Consider the following 18,565-nt stretch of genomic DNA (forward strand, 5'->3'; position numbering starts at 1 on the left):
GCGGCGTCATCAGCATAAAGCAGCTCCCGGACAAGATGGTTTAAGGTCTTAGTGTGGGCCTTCAGTCACCTTAGGTTCAATAGGCTTCCATCAGTACGATAACAAATGTAGATACCGTCCTCATCGTTGAGGTCTACCGTGGCCCTTTGGAGCGTCGTGCTGAAAAAGATTGTGAATAGGGTTGGTGCAAAAATGCAACCTAGTTTCACACCATTGGTTATTAGAAAGGGCTCAGAAAGTGCATCGCCATATCTGACTTGGCCGTGCTGATCCTCATGGAGTGAGATGATCATTTTGAGGAACTTGGGGGGACAACCTAAACGTTCCAAAATCTGCCATAGACCTTTTCTGCTCACAGTATCGAAAGCCTTGGTGAGATCGACAAAGGTTACATAGAGACCTTTGTTCTGTTCCCTACACTTCTCTTGCAGTTGTCTGAGAACAAATATCATGTCTGTGATACTCCTGTTGGCTTTGAAACCACATTGGCTTTCAGATAGAAGTACCTGCTATAGCAGGTATTAGTCTGTTCAAAAGTATTCTTGCAAGGATTTTGCCAGCAATGGAGAGCAGAGTAATACTGCGGTAATTTGAACAGTCTGATTTATCTCCTTTCCTCTTATACAAAACAATGATGACTAAAAACTTTGTATTATCACCTACAGCTGACCTTGAACTAGGGTTGGACAAGGACCTTGTTTTGGGCAGGCAGCACCATCCTTTCCAGCGGTCCCTTCCAGCCAACACATCCCTGGATCTGTGCAAGCAAACAGGAGGAACCTGCCTGCACAGATGTGGCAGTGAGAGGGATAGGTGCAGGACATGATTGTCAGCATATTGTGAAGTAAACTTTCTTCGAGAGAGCACTAGAATGTCTCTATTAAAGATTTTATCATTTAGTGACTGTAGACAGTTTCAGCAACATGGTTATCAAGACCTACATCCTAGCTCAGGTTTACTTTGTGTGAAACTGTAGACTCCAGGAGTGCTGGAGGAAATTTAAATGATCTCTTAGCTGGGCCATTTTCTTAATCAAGGGAACCTTGCCATGAGTTGAGAATCCGACCCCTGCCATGACCCTGGACCCAATAGCTCCATGTTGCAGTAACAGAATGTTTTTCCAGGCACACTGGTGATAAGTTCTGCCATTACTGGGCTTGCAACTTCAGTTTTTAGTTAGTGTTTAGAAAAATTGGCACATACTGTTTGTATACTTCTAAAACTGTGGTTTCGCTTCATAGCTGCATTTGATTTTTATATATGAACCCTTAAAGCATTTCGGAACCTCTTTCTGAAAGAGAAAAGCAGTTTAATATAAAAATCTCTTTGTTTGTTTTTTTGTTTGTTTGTTGTTTTGTGGTGGGGGGTTTTGTTTGTTTGTTTGTGGTTTGGGGTTTTTTTTGTTTTGTTTTGTTTTTTAGTCCTAACAGCAAGGTAAATAAGAAGTGCTGAGAATTGCACCAGACTGGAAGATCTGAGGTTTGCTTAGAGCCATTTCAGTGGTTATTTTGAACCTTCATAGCAAAACCATATAATTTCCTTTCTTCACATTCATAACTTACCAACATGTTTACATTTTCAGCTGAACATTTCCATTCTTGGCTGTGCTGAAAGGTGATACTCTGTTTGCTGGATATAACACTGAGCAAAATCCCTTCAACCTTTTGAATTACCTCAGGTTGAAAAGCATAATCCATTATCCAAATATTCTCCCTGTGTTTTTGTAGTGGAATAATATAGTACAACAAGCTGAAGATGAAAGCTTGGCCTGCATATAGCAAGTGCTAGGAATTTCTTTGGCTGGAGATGAAGGAGGAAGTTTTAAAATAAGACCACCTCTGTGTGGGCTCAATGAGTGTTTTGCTTAGATTGTAACTCAGTGCAAAGAACCATTTCCAGCCATCTCTATAAAAATTTCCTCTGCCTGTGTGGATAAGAGGCTAGTACTGAGACTACTAAGCTGAAATAGCCATTAACATTGTATAAATGCTACAAGGAAGTGAAGCCAGAGTCCTTTAATGTAATTTACAGGAAAAACAAGCAAACATACCCCTTCCCACCAAAAAAACCCCAAACAAAACAAAATAAAACATTCCTTTGACACAATGTGAATGTAGCCATGAGTGGATACCTTCATAGAAACACTACCCATGCATATGCACACACCCACACCCTACAAATACATCCCTTGTCTATCTGAAAAAAAAAAAAAAGAAGTAACAATTTAAGTTCCTTCAGCACTTTGTCCTCCATTATTCTTCACATTACATTGACTGTCCTTCATTGCGAGACTACAGCCATGTGCACAGATAATTTGTCTCCGTGCAAAATATTAGTTAGTCAAAGAGAGGACATTGCTTATTTCCTGGAACATATGAGCTCCAACACACTTGGAGTCGTTTAAATGGTAACTTCTCATTATGCATGAGAATTTATGCATAACTCTTTATACATATGCAATTGCATATGCAATTTCTTTTAAATAAAAATAATAAAAAATAAGTTTAATGAGGCTAAACATGTAAAACTCTCCCGCTTTTCTTTTTAGCTGGATTTTAAGTTGTGCAATGTAACACGATCATTTGAAGTCAGTAGCATTTTTTGCTTTTGCTTAAATGTGGGTTAAATACTGTGTTTTGTCAAAAAGTAGAGAATCAAGAGATCATCCCACCCATCCTTTTACCCATAGCAGAGTTAGCTATACTTACAGCATCAGCTGATGGATGTCAGTCTTGGGAGGCATCCTCATTTCTTGCTACACTTACCACTAGAAAGTTTTTCCCTCATGTCTATGCCAAATCTCTTGTGCTGCAAGCTGGGTCTATTAGTATTCACTTTCAGTCTTTTTTCTAGCCTTCATCTTTTTCTAACACAATATCTAAAAATTTATGCAGTGTTTTACCTGAATCTTTACAATTGAGAGAGAAGAAAAATATCATTTTCTTGTAGGTTTTGCTTCTGTTTGTACAGTGCAATAAGCTTTGTTTGTTTGTTTGTTTGTTTGTTTGCTTGTTTTTCACAACAGACTGATATTATTCACTCATGTGACATATACCCAAGTTATTTTCTGCAAAACTCTTATCTGTCCAGATTTTCATCAGTTGTATTCATGTAAGTGATTTTTTTCTGCTTAGTTTAGAAACTTCTACTTGTCCTTAATAAAGTGAATGTCAATTTTTCAGTTTGTGTTTCAAATTTGTCAGAATTTTCTTTCTTTCTTTCCTTTCTCTCTTTCCATGTTAATGTAACCTGTAGATTCAGGAATCATTATCTTCTCTGTCATCCAGCCCACTAACAAAAATATGGAAATCTAGCGGACACAAGACAGATCCTTCATTCGTAACTCGCTTGAACACGGTTTTTTTTAGCCAGTTTTGTACTCACAGTGTTATTTGCAAATTTATCTCCATGCTATGCAAAGCTCTTAATATTTTTGAACCTGTGTCTCAACCTGCTGGTTATCTTCTGCGGGTGTATAACATGGACCCCAATCTGGAGCTGGGATGGGAATTTCACCTACATGGGCAGACATTACTGCTACCCTGGCTGTATGAATCAGAATCAGAGAATTGTTAAGGCTGGAAAAGACCTCTATACAGTCTAAAGATCTAAAAGATCATCAAGTCCACTTGTCAAGTCCAGCCATCAAGTCTGAAGTCCAGCTGATGCAGAAAGGGACCAGAGGAGTCAGGTAACCCTCCCCAGCTACCCATTCTAAACGAACAGTTACAGATCCATCAGAGGAGGATATCAAATAAGAGTAGTTTGAATGGAAGTCTGAAATTTTATCAAGGCATTTTAATCTAGTCTTTGTTGCTATCCCAAGATGCTACTGTTACAATTTTCCATTTGTTTATCTATATCTTTGCATGAAGGTAACATGAAACCTCCCTCCCCTGCTTGGGGTGGTTTGTGACCACTTCTGGGAAGATGGGAGAGACACTTCTGGGATGTCTACCTTCTCATAGGTGGAGAACATGCTCTCAACCTGCCAGATACACAGAACCACTTCACAGATTTAAAGGACACAGAGATTTGTTTGCTCCCTTGCTTGTTAAAAAAGAGGTAGTAGAGTGGTTCTGTTTATTTTTTCATGGCAGAGCTGCATTAAAGTTCATGTACTCCCTGAAGGCCAGAAAGACTTGCTTGAATCCAGAGTGCTCTGAGTCTTCTCTTGCCTGCACAGGCCATGTGACTAGGCTTAATGTTACAAAAATGGACACAGGCTGAGCAAAACCTGCAAGACCGCAGGCCTGTCAGTCTCTGGTGATGGCCATTGGTGAGACTGACCTGTCTGAAACCCAGTTCTCCCTTTTCTCACAGGTAGCTTATGCAGAGCTACCTTTCTTCACTCCTGACTACCTCACAGTTTTACAACATGTGCATGGAGGACTGGGACGCAGAGTTTCTCCTAGCAGCTTTCCAGCCTGGAAATACCTTATTTGCTCTCTGTGTTTGGGGCAGGGTTGCTTGCAGCTTGGGAAATGCTGAAAGGAGACAAATGTGTCCTTGCCCTACATCTGTCACTACTGAGCCTCCAGTCAGGCAGACAGGTACATAGGATTGATTCAGGGTATTTTTATGCTGCTCTCATGATCTTAGTATAGTCTAATGCCACTGTCAGGTTTTTTGCAAATGCAACCTGACTTCAAAATTATTTACAGCCTGTACAGCTGGATGTTATCCTTCCTGTCTTCCTTCTTGTAATTCCTAGCAATAATCTCTTATCTCAATATTTTGCAATGAAAAACCAATAGATCAGCAACAATAAAATGAATAACAAGTTATTGACAGTAATTTATCTGCAGTCCATGGCCTCATTTTATCTGATGTTTGTTTTTTGTGATCCAACATTTTGCTTACTTGTTTTCTTACTTGAGTAAAAACTTCCTTAATGATTTTTTCTTGTCCAAAAAAGAAACTTCTTTAGCATTTAAAGAAAGGCTGATTGGAGAACAGCTTTCAGTGGCATATTTGTTTTGACTGCTTCATAGTTTGTAACATGTGTGGGAATAATATGTAAAGCAATACCACTAATAATAAGGTCTCTTACTAGAGCTAGGTAGGCAGGTTCTATGATACATTTGAAAAATAAATAGACAATGCACTGTAAAATAACAATTTGTCATGGTGTATCAGGGTAAGTTCAATAAAACAGCTGGGACAGATCTAGTATTTGGTAATGGGTACTGCTGATGCACCAGGAAATGCAGCTCAGTAGGAAGATCTGTGGAGTAAAAAAGCTGAACTAAATTCCTAATGTAGACATTCACCATGACTAAAGAGATGAAGCAGAGCAAGAAAAAATGAGGAAAGATATTAGCCAAGCTTAAATTATTGCAGCATGCATTGAGGCTTTTGGTGCTCCGAATGACAGAACATTCTGTTGCAGTGACTTCACTGCAAAGGAAAGTGGCAAATACTCAGCAGCCCAGTGATACTTAAGGACACGCTAGAATATTTTCAGGCTACTTCATTTAGGTTTTCTAGCACCTATCCTGAAATAAGGGAGGTCCTGAAATCAGGAAATTCAAAATAATGCCACCGCAGTAGAGCTTCAGGTGCGTAGTCAACACAAGTGCAGTGAAAGTGAAGCCACATAATACATTCAATACTGGGAACATTATTCCAATTTCCTGAAAAAAAACCCCACCAAAAAACAAACAACCATCCCATAGAAATCTTCAACCTCTGTTTCTATTTTCTGTTCCACAGAGTCATATATTTCATTCACAAGCATAACCTTTGAGCATTTTTCACATTGTCTAAGCGGCATGTCTACCATCTGTCATCTAATTGCTTTATTCTCCTGCAGAGAGGCATGGACAGTGGTGCCTCTTCTGTTTGTTTGGTTACCAAGGGATTTTTGTTTCATTTTTTATGTGCGAGCCACTATACACTTCCTGGAGGAGAATGAAAGTGCTAGGATTCATGATTGTTTGAAGTTCATTGGAAAACCTATTCAGATAAGCTCCTGAGAAAGTTCTGTTCACTGAGGGGAAAAACAACCCACTAAGAATTACTGTTGGTTATTTTATCAAGCTGCATTAGTAAAAGCCTTACGCTTTTGTGGGCAGGTGGGTATCTGTTATATTCATTACTTGGGAATGGAGGGAGAGAATTGCAGAGTTTTGTGGGAGACTGGGGTGTTAAGGGAGTTTGTAGTGAAACAGTGACCATTTTTTCCCTCGCTTGTGCTTTTCTTCCTGGGTTGCTGTTACCTCAGGGCTGAAGACAGGGATGATGAAACTGCAGAGAAAGAAGACTAATTTAGCTTGTCTCTATTTGCTAATCTTCTCCTGCAGCCATGCAAGAGCAGCAGTGAGAGAGGTGGGGAAGATGTAGATGGGAAATGATAGTAACCAGGTGCTCAAGGCACTCTCTGTACACAAAGCTGTACACAACCAGCTTTTTCAGCCTAGGAATCAAGGAGGAAGAGGTAGGCCTGGGACGTCTTTGAAATTTGGAATGAGCAATGGCTGCTGTTACCAAGATTTTAGATGGAGAAGGGAGTGCTCTGGGGAGTTTGTGTGCTGAAATCACTCCAGCTCCCCAGCTCACAAATGCTAAAACAAGAACTCCCTCAGTGGAGCACTGAGTGATCTTCAACCTAGCTGCCTCAGAGAGCTGGATAACTACAAACCTCGTGAGCTTCTCCATCCTGCAGCACGACAGGAAGTTGAACAGGCTTGCTAAGCTTTACTTCATCATTTATGTTGGACCCCGCTTCTCCTAGCCACACTGCTTTTTTTTTTTGACCTGGCAGGAAATGGAAAATCTATGTAGGCTTCTTACATGTTTCCACAGCTGCCCAGTCACAAATATGACAAACTGTAATAAAGTTCTCATAAAGACTAATCCTTGCAGTGACAATACTGCAGTAGTCCACTTGTGTTTGTTCTGCAGTTGCCTCTACTGTCATTTGTTTCTCAAAGAAAAGAAGGTATTATACGAGCACCTGTTTCATCAGAGCTGGGGGATGCACTTACACACCTATCAAACACATGCAAGGGAAGACTGATGTGGAAAGAGAAATCAGGCATATGTGAAGAGAAAAGTCTAAACTCAATATTAAAAAGTGCTGAGCCAGGCCTGTTTCAATCTCATTTTCATATTTACAAGTATAGCCATAAAATAGCGTGGCTTACAACTGGCTGTGCTGGCACCATTTTGTAGTCACATTATTAATAGTTTATGTGACAGGCATTAAAATTAACTATGAAAATATTTTTAAAGAAGCAAGAGTTCATGTGCTAAAAAGCACATGATAGATAACCCAGTCAGCTGGAATGTGCTTTGCTTATGATGTCCAAGTCTTACCTAGCATTGCAGGTTTGGAAGAGTAGAATTCCTCCATCAGGACTGTGAGATCACAGTACCTTTCTGTGTTTTCATTTCCAGCTAAAGGGTGTAATTTTTCCTTTGTAACTTTAAAACCTAAACATTAACATTGCTGTGAATTCACACAGACAGAAAAGCTGTTTAAAACCCTCACCTCAGCCATGCAGAGAGCTGCTGTTGGTATTACCAAGTTTCACACAGCTTTTGTCATGAGACTTTTCAATCTGTCCTCAAAGGAAGTGCAAGATTTTGTTTCTTTTAATCAGCAACTGTGCATCTTAGCTGTGCTTTAGAAAACATCTTGTTCTTCCTTTTGAGAATAAAAATTCTTGCCAACACGTGAGCAAAATTTTAGATTTAGAGGAAATAATTAATACTAGAAGGCATTAAAAAAGAAGGAAGAAACTAGCTAGTTTAAAGCTCTGGTAGGAAACTATTTTTCATGTGATACTTAATATAATCCCCTTTTTGTCCTAGGAAACCTGCCTGTTGATAATGGCAGCTAGACCAAAACCTGGGAAATTATCTTCCCTCTTTTTGAAAGAAACACCTAGCTCATAGGGAATTGTGCCTCTACAGGGACTCGTCAGTCATTCTAGCATGATTCCTCCATTAAAAGGCTACACATTTCAAGGTTAGTGTTATTTTTGGCCAGTTCTCTGAGCGATTTGAACAGGTAGATCTTTGCACCTAAATGCCTTGAAGCTGAATTTTGAAACTGGTAACTAGTCCTGCAAAGGAAATATCTTTTAATTCTCCTTTCCTTTTGTTATGATAGACTGGATGTGTTTGCTTTTTCCCTATCAGATCACTTTTTGAAATTCAATATGTTGTTATCATCAGGGTAGAAAGACTGAATAGATCTGAAACTTGCTAGTAGCTTGGGAAAGGAGACAGATTGTATATCCTCATTTCTGTAAATCCAGGTTTCAATGTCTTCATCACCTGCACTGACACCCTTTACCAGCACAGTTTCAAGGTCATCTGGAATGGGAGCAACATTTAATGTTAATACCTGCATGGTGGTTCATGGATGTAAAGGGTCTGCAGCACCTATGATTTATAAGGAAAGCAAGAAAAATGCACTCTGCCTTCAGGCTCAGGAGGACACTGATCCTTACTCTGCAGTGTGGGGATCTTTCTGTCTTAAAAGTTTTTGAGAAACCAAATGCTGAGGAGATCTTTTGTGCATTTAATATAGTTCTTCTTACCAGGGCTTTTACTTTGAAAATGTAGGCCAGCTCTTAGAAATGTAGATCAGAGGTCTTTCACATTTTAAATAATTAGTGTTCTACCTGTTTATTTTATACACTCATTATGAAGTGGTCTCCATGAAGCACCACAGCAAGAATATTGCAGTTTGCTAGTATAGGGGTGATTTGCATGTGAGTGTAGAGAGCAAGGAGGGACAAAGAAGGCAAAATGAGCCTTTGGCACCTAAGAAGTGATGGCAGGTATGTGACGAGTGGCACAGTGCACACTGAATCCTAGGGAACACCTGTTAGTATCGTAAATTGAGTGGAAGAGCTACGTGTTGGGCTGAGCTGGTGCATAATTGGAACCCTGGAATGTATTTGTGCAGTCTGCAGCAGGCGTCCAGAAATATGTGGACTTGGCAAAAGCCATCAACAGCGTAAAATAATTATGAAATACTTGAAAGCCGCAGGTAAATAACCTCTTCAGAATTGGCAGGTATCAATGGGTCATTACTTATTCTGTTCTTTCCTTCTTTATATGGTGGGTTCTTGTAAATCCCTGATGGAAAATCCAGTGAGGCAGACAGGGAAGAATAGAATCAGCAATCCAAGCAGTAAGAACAAAAAGAAGAATGGCACTTACAAATTTTCCTACGAACTCCACAGTCCTTTCCAATTCCAATCTGAGAGAAAGGATTTAGCTGAGTAACTTGGCTGGGTGAAGTGGAGTTTTTACAAGTCTAACACAAAGGACTTTGATTTGGTGGACATGTAAGCTCTAACAATAATATTCAGCAAATTCAGTTTCTTAATCATTGTGACCATAAGAACCAAGTGTTTTTAATGTTCTCAGGATGTGCAGAGAGTAATTACATTGGATTCTAATAAGACTTACTGTGAATTGTTGACCAATGATTCATTATGGAGGAAAAATTAATTAAATTTTAATGTGAAAAGCTTTTGTTAATTAAAAGTTGTATGAAAAACAGCCATAAAAAGTAGGTAAGGTGTACAGGTTTGAAATTACTGAAAGAGCATATAAAGAAAAGGGGTGAGACATGTTTCTGAACTGCATCTTACCCTATGGGTTATATACCTGAAAAGACCAATCCAAATGCAGATTCTCTTCTCCAGTCATGAAGAATCTGTCCCAGGAAGATGAACACATGGTGAAAGATAGTTTACACCCATGGCTATAGAGATAGCAGTGGCCTGTGGGATCAGTGGATGGATTGAACTCAGGGCAGACATATACTTTCACACTTTCTACACATTTGCCTCTGCAGAATTGACAAACACTGTGACATCTGTGACAGTGTAGGGATGCTGGCAACTGGAAATGATGTCACTGCAGCTTTGAGGTGCATTCTAGTCCTAGCCCCCACCAGCTATACCTTTAACTTCCTCCATGTTTTCTATCCCCTATTAGCCTGTGCTTTCTGGCCTCCACAGTGGCCTTTTTACAAGGCCCTTAAAAAGCCGTCCAGTTATGTGGAAGCTGGAGAGAAAACGCCCAGAAAGAAACTTGGTCACAGATCCCAAAAATGACTTAAGTATATTTTATGGTTCTCAATGAAAAATTGTAGTCCTCAGGACTGCAGCTGGGCTGCTGCCCATCTCCACTGTACCTGGGCTGCTGCAGGTTCCCCCCAAATCAAGATCTGCTTTTGAGCATGACCAGAACGCATAGAAGATGTGGTTAAGCAGACCACATCCCAATTCATGCACAAACCTGATAAGAATCTGTTTTCTTCCTCCTCTGAGAAGCTTGGACAGAGCCTGGTGTGCTCTTGCAACAGCTACCTCACCAACATTAATGCATAAAAGAGAAATAACATGGGGTTTTTTCCCCTGGATTTTTAGGGAGAGAATTTTATGCAGGGAGTTTGAGCTGACTGGGGGACTTTTTGTGAATGTTTTCCTCCACATCGTGTTGTCACTGTAAGCAGAGTTGTAGGCCAGGCTTGGAGGACCAAGCACTGTATGTTAAATAATGTAACACCACCACTGTGGCAAAAAGTCCTCTATAGGCTCCAGACCTCCGCAGTTTCCTCCACAACAAACCTACAAAGGATCAGCAGGGTCTCATGTTGTGTGTGTGGTGGGGTGTCTCACCAGACTCCTTTACAGAGTGCTTTCTCCTTTTACAGTTGAGAGATTCACAAGTCTTAAGTCACTTCATCATACATGTCTCATTCAGATCATTATAATGAAATCAGCAGGGTTAAATCACGCATTACAAAGTGCTTTTCCTTAATCATCAGTTTATCCAAAGGACTGACAAGTGAGCTATTGCACTGGATAATCCAATGCCTATTTTCCCCTGCAGGATTAGGATTTATTTACTTGCAACTGACAAGCATCTACTATCTCATTTTGATGGTATTTGTGCAAATGAAAATTTAAAGTCTTCCCCATTATATGGTAAACTCTTATGAAAACGTCTTCTTAAATTTTCAAATATATGCAGCTGTATATCTGTATAGTCTTCTTAAAAAAATCTCAGTTCAGTGGTCTCAAATATATTGGAATATAACACATTATGGGTGGTGTAAATGTTCTACAGTAAAATATTACTCACTTAACTCTATCAGTGGGTCAGTGACCAAAAGCAGAACTATAATTGTGGTCTAACTACTGAGATTTATTTTTCCAAACAAAATTGATCTTGAATTTCTTCTAAATGCTCAATATTTCTTAAAGGACAAACATATAATTAGAATTAAATCACAATTTTACTTTAGCTTTCTTTGTGAACAGTGTACTTGTTTTTCTAAAAGAAACCCATGTGGAGCTTTTAAAAGATGCTTGCAGAATCCTGTAGCTCTTGATTGCTGAAAGCATCTCTAATATTAAATCAATACACACATGTATATGAGTGTATTGATTCTTCAAACTACTTCAAAGAGTAGTTTGTATGTCATTCTCAGTAGCCCCATGAAAACGTTCCAGTTAAAATGTCAACAGTGGGATCTTTTTTAGCATCAGAAGTTATGCTTGCTGCACAGTTCTGTGAATATGATGACCCGACCCACACATGCACAGCTGTATCAACAAATTATAACATTAACCAAATGTAACAATTTATTTTATGATTATACTATTGCCTAAATCACATCATTGTGTGACTATTAATAAACATAATTGAAAAATAGAATTAGTGGAGAGGTTATCTCACAAAGAAAGATCATGACTGCTAACAAGTAATCCAAAATGCAGAGCGCATGGTCTTTGATAGTAAGGAAACTGTTGAAGGCAAATTATTTCTAATATTGCAATTCTCTCAAATATAATAAAAACACAAGAAAGGCATTTGCACAAAAATTAATAGTTGGTCTCTAATCAGTGTACATTGGCCTACGGCTGTGCAATTGCATCTGACCTGCTCATTAGGATAATTATAGTGCTAAAACACAGCTTCAGAGCAGGTGACTACCCAAGCTCTGCCTTCTCCTCCTATCCCTTGCTTTCTTGCTCTGTGAACACAGGAAGTTCTGTATTGGCACAGGGCTGCTAGGGGGACTAGTTGAGAACGGGGCCTTTCTTCCATAAATATGAAAGATAAGGCAGAGGGAGTTATCTTTTTGGTATTGTTTTCACATTAGCCCTTTGTTCCTGAATTGTGCAGGATCGTAAACCAAATTCTTTCTTATTTCGCCTGATTCTATACAACGACTTCAAACTATGTGTACTTGTTCTCCACTAGCAATGAACTGTCAGCCATTGTGTCTATTTTGTTGCAATTCTATATTTGATTGTAATCATACTTCTTAGTTTGACAAGTACCTAAATATCTATAATCTGTTCACTTGTCCTGTGCCTATAATCAATAATTCATTCTCTGAATAACTCCATAAAAATGACAAGAATGATGAATATTTTCTTTCTCTCTCAGTTTAAAATAAAATCCATATTAGTTTCATCAACTGGCAATTATTAATGTACCTTACTTAACCAAGAATTGATTTGATTCTGACAAGTTCTCAATGTCTTTAAATTGTGGTAAATAATTGCTATCCATATTCAGCAGTTTACTATACCAATATAAGCCGATTTTATTTTAATGGGAGACATATCTGTAAAACCTTGAAGAATATTGGGTAAAAGCCTTGAGTAATTTCTTTTGCTTTAATGCTTGTGCTGGACTGGGTGTGCAGGTAGCTACAGCAACAAATGGAGGCTAAAGAAAGCTTGGGGCTCAAAACTCAGAAGCGAAACCAAGCTTCAGATTAATGAGACATAATATATAGGAAATGTTTCATCCTTGTTTCTATTTTTATTTCTAATAACCTAAAAATTTTTGTATAAATGCCTACCTTCTAGAAATCCTCGCAGGTTTGGCATACCTATTAATAATTCAGAAGTTTGAAAGGGTAGCCTGTCTGTGACATTAGTTTGTCATAAAATTATGTTTTATCTTATGGATATGGCTGTATTACATATACCTCATGTAAGTTTAGCTTCAAATGCAGATGTTTAGCTCAGCTGTTTAGACTTCTTTGTTTAGTGCCTTCCCTCTGTAAATCTCTGTGAAGTAAAGGGGAAAATATTGATAATAAGTACAGACTGAGAGACTGTGGGTAGGATAGGTCTTACCTGAAATGAAAATTGACAGTGGAATAATTAAGGAAAATTGCTGAATTGGGAAATATAGTCAGATCTCACTGCTTTTAGTCTCACTATTGTCTTCTATTTTTGGCTGATGTACAGCTCCATTTGACTGTCCAGCGATAGACTTCTGAGTGAAGGATATAGAGCCTAAGTATTTAAGTATGAACTGTACTTTACAGTACTTGATTGAGGGTTCCTACATCAAACTGAGGTTCCTATATCAAATGTGACCTTGCCTACTAATCTATCCTAGCTCTTGTTCAAAGTCACTTGTCTCTTCCTGTTAAAAGAAAGGTGGTTTTCATTGCTCAGTATCACAGCAATAAGACATTGTAAAGAGTTAAGGTTGTTGATATAAGATGAAAATCTTTGGAATGAGGAAACTAAGACTTGTTAATGCTTTCCCTTTGTAGGGATAGCAATAACCTGCCCAGACCTCAGGGAAATAATAATGATTAAAAAAAATAACAAATCCTGTTTCAAATTCACAGAATTCGGGTAGAGAAGTGCTGCAAAGATTTAGTAATTTGTTTATTTAAAATAGTACTGGGAGCATGAATTTCAGCCATCCAGCTGAAGTAAATTGTCCTAAAGTGGGCTGCAAGTGTTGTTAAAGCCCCAGACATAAGCCTCTTCCCAGTAGGACGGCTTACACAAGCTTGCTGGAAAAATGCCTGTATTCAACAACAAATCTAAATTCACATTGAGTAGAAAACCTTCAAACAAAGTGCATATTGTAGAAATACCCCATAAAGATACAGGAACTCACATTAATCATGTGAGCTAGGACAATAGGTGACCTTTTCTAATAAGAAATGAGGCATCTAAAGCAGCCATTAAATTTTGCAGGGGCGCTATTTAATGTCTGTGGCATTCATCATCACATGATGTAAACGTCCTCAGTCTGCTGACATTTGCCAATCATCCTTCACAGAGTTGAAAATTGGTCTGAAGCTTTTAGAGCACAGCTTCCCAAATTCTAGCAATGCCAGGGCCATTCTAGCTCCTTTTCAACCTTAAAATAAACAGAGAGCCACTGTTGACCAAGCAAGGTTAACAAACTCCAGAAAAGCATTAGTATTAATATGTTTCTAGCACTTTTCAAAGCATTTAAAGTTGAAAATGACTGTCTGCCACTTTTACAGGAGTCAAATCTACAAAGTCACTGGTAAGATATCTAGCCTTTATCTTTCAATAAAAATATTTACACTTGCAGTTCTAACGCATGAAGCTGTTTCAAGAAAAGGATGCTAATATGTACTGAGATGTAGCCACTGCTTTAAGCTTTGCAGTTTAGTTTCAAACTCCAGACAGAGATGATAATTAGCTGCAAATAAAGATGGCCAGGAATGAGTTCCCTTGTTGAGCTCGTGAACTCTCACTGTGACTTTGAAAACTTGGACATCTACTACCCTTCCAAGACCTTCTTTCACTGGCATATTTTTTTTTTTAATACCCTATTAGGATTTTTTGCTTTTTGAATTTAGCCTCAGGCCTTCTCAGCTTTATGAGAAAAATGATGTTGAAACAGCAGCTAGGCTTCTGCAGATCAGGTAGGGGCCTTGAAACCATATGTGGGCTTTCTTGTTTTCTTTTTTTCATGGTTGGTCTGCCAGTTCTTAACTGATAGCACCCGATTCTGACTAAGAGGCATCATTTTGACACCAGTGCCCTCCACAGCCCCAGCTGTGTCCTGTTTCACATTGACACTGAGGGGCTGGCCAGGTTTTGCAACATTAGGCTTCACTGAGTGCTGGGGAAGATTCATGCTGGTCTGGGTGTAGAGACGGAGAGTCCTTGGCCACTGATAGATGATGTGCTTAGGGCTACCAGCAGGTGAGCCCTTGCTGCTACTTCTGTTTTAGCTTACATAACATTTGATGAAGCTGACTTGCCTGAGAGATTTGGGAGAATGGGGAGATCTAGTCCCTTTCAAAATTCCTTTCTCCCATTTCTCTTTGACAAGTCTGAGACTGTTTATTAAGGGCTTCCTCTACATTCTCCCCCAATACCTCTCACCGGGAAAACATCAGTTGAATGCCACTTTTCTTTGTTTTGATGAGCCTACATGTAGTACTCTGTCACAGAAGACAATGTCCATTTACAGTGTCTTAAATGTCAAACATGAATGATACTCCAGTTCACTGAAAAATGGGGTTTGAAATTAAAAGAACCTGATTCAAGGCAAAGAAATGAGAGTTGCAACTTCTTAAAAAGGGGACAGTACTTTGACAAGAGGAAAAATCTGCATGCATAGCCTCACAGGTGGACTGCTGCCATCCATTGTTCGGGTTATAGCATTGGATTTAATCACTCAGGTTTTCCTCCACTCTTGGGTGCTTATTACAGTCACTGAAAGGAATGCCTGTGGATAGCTAAGAAATACAGTTTTGGAAGGGAATCAAGTCTCTGTAATCCAAATTTTAGTTTTCTGTGATATGGATTATTGCAAACCTTTCTTCTTGGATGTACCAAAACAACCTCTGTGAAACTGGTCTATGATGCAGCTGCACATCTTACAAACCAGACAGAGCTATCAATCCAGTTTTCCTTTGCTTTTCTTGGACCTATATGCAATTTTTGCTTGGACTGAAAGTGTTTTTCCTCAGTTTTAAATCCTTGAATAGAAAGTTCCTGGTTATGTCTGTGTCCATGTGTTTGCCTGTGGATTGTTGTGTCAGTGACCAGAAACCAAACTGGATTCACTGATTGGCAATGTCGGTGGACAAAACTGAGTTTGTCTTTAAAGACTAGAGTTGACCCTGTGAATGCTACAGGCAAGATGTAACATTCATCTCTTTATGTCAGCCTCACTAACAGATTGACAACATGTAAGCCAACGGCTATAAATTAAAATCTCCATCTATTTAACACCATGTAAAGCCAGTACAAAATAAAAAAAAGGAGTTCAATGAGCTTCTAAGTTTAGGGTAGGAGTGTACAGTTTGTGAGTTATGCTTAAGCGGCTCAAATGCAGCCTTTATGCCTTGTCCTGTGCCTGAGTTTATTTGGTCCAGGAGCTGCTGGGAAATTCAGACCTTCAGTTATGAAGAAGAAAAACCACTAGTGAGCATCAGGTCATCTGTGTCATCCCAGCGCTCCCCGTCCTGAGGAGATCTGGGCTGGATCCTGGGAAGTCTGCACAGCAGGACCACAGAGAGACAGCACGATTGGCTTGCCTGGGAACCATTGATGGTGTTTCCCTACCCTACTGGTTCTCAAGTCCTTGTGCCTTAAGAAAGACTGCAGAGAGATGGCAAGAACCTGTCATCCCAATGTATGTTTATAAAACCAGGAACTTCTGTCAGGAGAACCCTGAAAGATAACAGATACTTTCCATCAACACCACCTTTAATAACATTTCTAGCAGTGGCAATAGCAATTAATTGAAAAGAACGTGTGCAAATACTGACTGTAGCCTGAAACCCACCCCTCTCCTCTCCTCTCCAAACCTCTCCAAATCTCTCCTCTCCAAACCTCTCCGAACCTCTCCTCTCTAGTTTTTTTTTTTTCCCCACTGTAGTGTGCTTTTATTTTCCTCTGCGGTTCAGAAATCCCAGCTGAGGATCCTCTGTTACAGCTCCCCATGGGCAGGGATTTCACTGAGGAAAAGATGACATACGATCATCTGTATGTTTCCAATAAGAAGGTGGTTGTGTAAAGGAAAGCAGCTGGCTGACTCTAGCTATGAAGCTTCAATTCCAGGCTTCTTAATAAAAATGTCTGTGTTCTGTACGACCTTTTTTATACCAAAATCCTACTTTCTGGCAGATCATGCATCATAAGGACTTTTTTGTTAAAAGGTGGGAAAACATTTTCCAGACAGTTAATGTTTTCCAGACCTCTCCTGTTTTGGGTGAAGAGTGACAAATAGCACTACACATCAAAAGATTATTCTCATTTCAGTCCCCATTCCTTCTGACTTTCACTCTCTCTCTGTCTCTCTCTCTCTGCCCAAAATACAGAAAAACAAGCAGCTCTGCCCAAAACTTGGGACAATAGAGGAAGAAAGGTTATCAAGCAAAGCCTTTATAAGGAGAGAGATGCACAGGCAGGCTATAGCAGTGATACAGAAAATGCCATTCCTTATGAAACATTCAGTCACTGCATCCATGCACTCCTCACTGTATTAGCCACAATTCCAGCCTGTCCTCAAGCACCAAGTGCTATAAAGTTTCCAGAAGCCCAAACCTTGAACTACACACAGAAAACAAGTCCTATGTCTATATGCAGGATCTGTCAGTGACTTTTTCACTATGAACATTGTTTTCAGTGTCAACATGATTAGTCCACAGACGGATACTATTTCTGTGCACAGAATTTTCTTTTTTTGTAAGAAAACAGTGGGAATTTTCTGCATGTCAGTAATGGTAAATTTTGTCTTCTAGTCCATCCAGAGGGCACCTTTCCTTTAAATATCAATCTGCAGTGGTGTTGTTCTTCAGACCTTTATGCAAGAGATTGCGAAATTTGAAATCAAGTTATTTAAAGTAAGGTTGGATATCAGAAAACTTCTTTGCTTTGTTCATTTTGTTTTCTTTTGGTTTAAATGCATATTTTAAAGACATTCGTTTAGCACAATTTCTTTTTAGCACTTGGAGAAGCTAACCTTAACCATCAGTTTCGTTGTAAAGAGACCATTTTTCTTCTGACAAGCTTGTGAGCATGCTAACCTATAATTCACCCAAATTTGTGAGACATGAATTCTCTCTGGCAGCTCAATCCATTAAAGACAGTAAAGAATTTGGATCAATTAATACATTATTTTGACAGACACAGTAATGAAATTGCTACTTCCATTCTATTTGCCCTTTGACGTACGAGCCCAGATGAATCCCAAGCAGTTACGAGGGTCCATTTTTATGTCTGCTATCCAGCAGTGACTAGATATTCTTTGCGCATTCCTGAATTATATCCCTCAGATTATTTATATGATATATATCACAGTAACATATTAATATTTGCAGAATTGTTGCCTATTTCTATTTGTAAAAATTTGCCATTTCAGGCCTCTTGTATATGAAAGTGGTACCAGCCTTAAGGCAGGGAGAGGTGTAATGTAGAACTGTCCTTCTGCTCTTGGTGGCAGTCAGGGGTCTTCTCTGTAGTTCCTGGAGTGCAAAGCTGTGACAGGGACAGTCTTATGCCCGAGAAACCCAGGCATTCCCCCAATACCCAGATGCCCATCTCTTGAATTTCTTAGAGTGGAGAAATAGAGGACTTTGGCAGGCAGGACGTAAAAGCATTTGGCATTGCAGCTGGCTTGCTGGAAATCCCTGGCCTCCCTCTCTACTTTGCTGATTCCATAGACAACAGTCATAGTTGAATCCAACAGCAGGAAAGACTAGCAGTAGGGCTCATATTAGATGCATTTTTTATAGTTAAGCAACACGTATGAACATTTTTACTACTATAGT

This window comes from Lepidothrix coronata, unplaced genomic scaffold (genome assembly GCF_001604755.1).
Source record: "Lepidothrix coronata isolate B3197 unplaced genomic scaffold, Lepidothrix_coronata-1.0 Scaffold6, whole genome shotgun sequence".
NCBI lineage: Eukaryota > Metazoa > Chordata > Aves > Passeriformes > Pipridae > Lepidothrix > Lepidothrix coronata.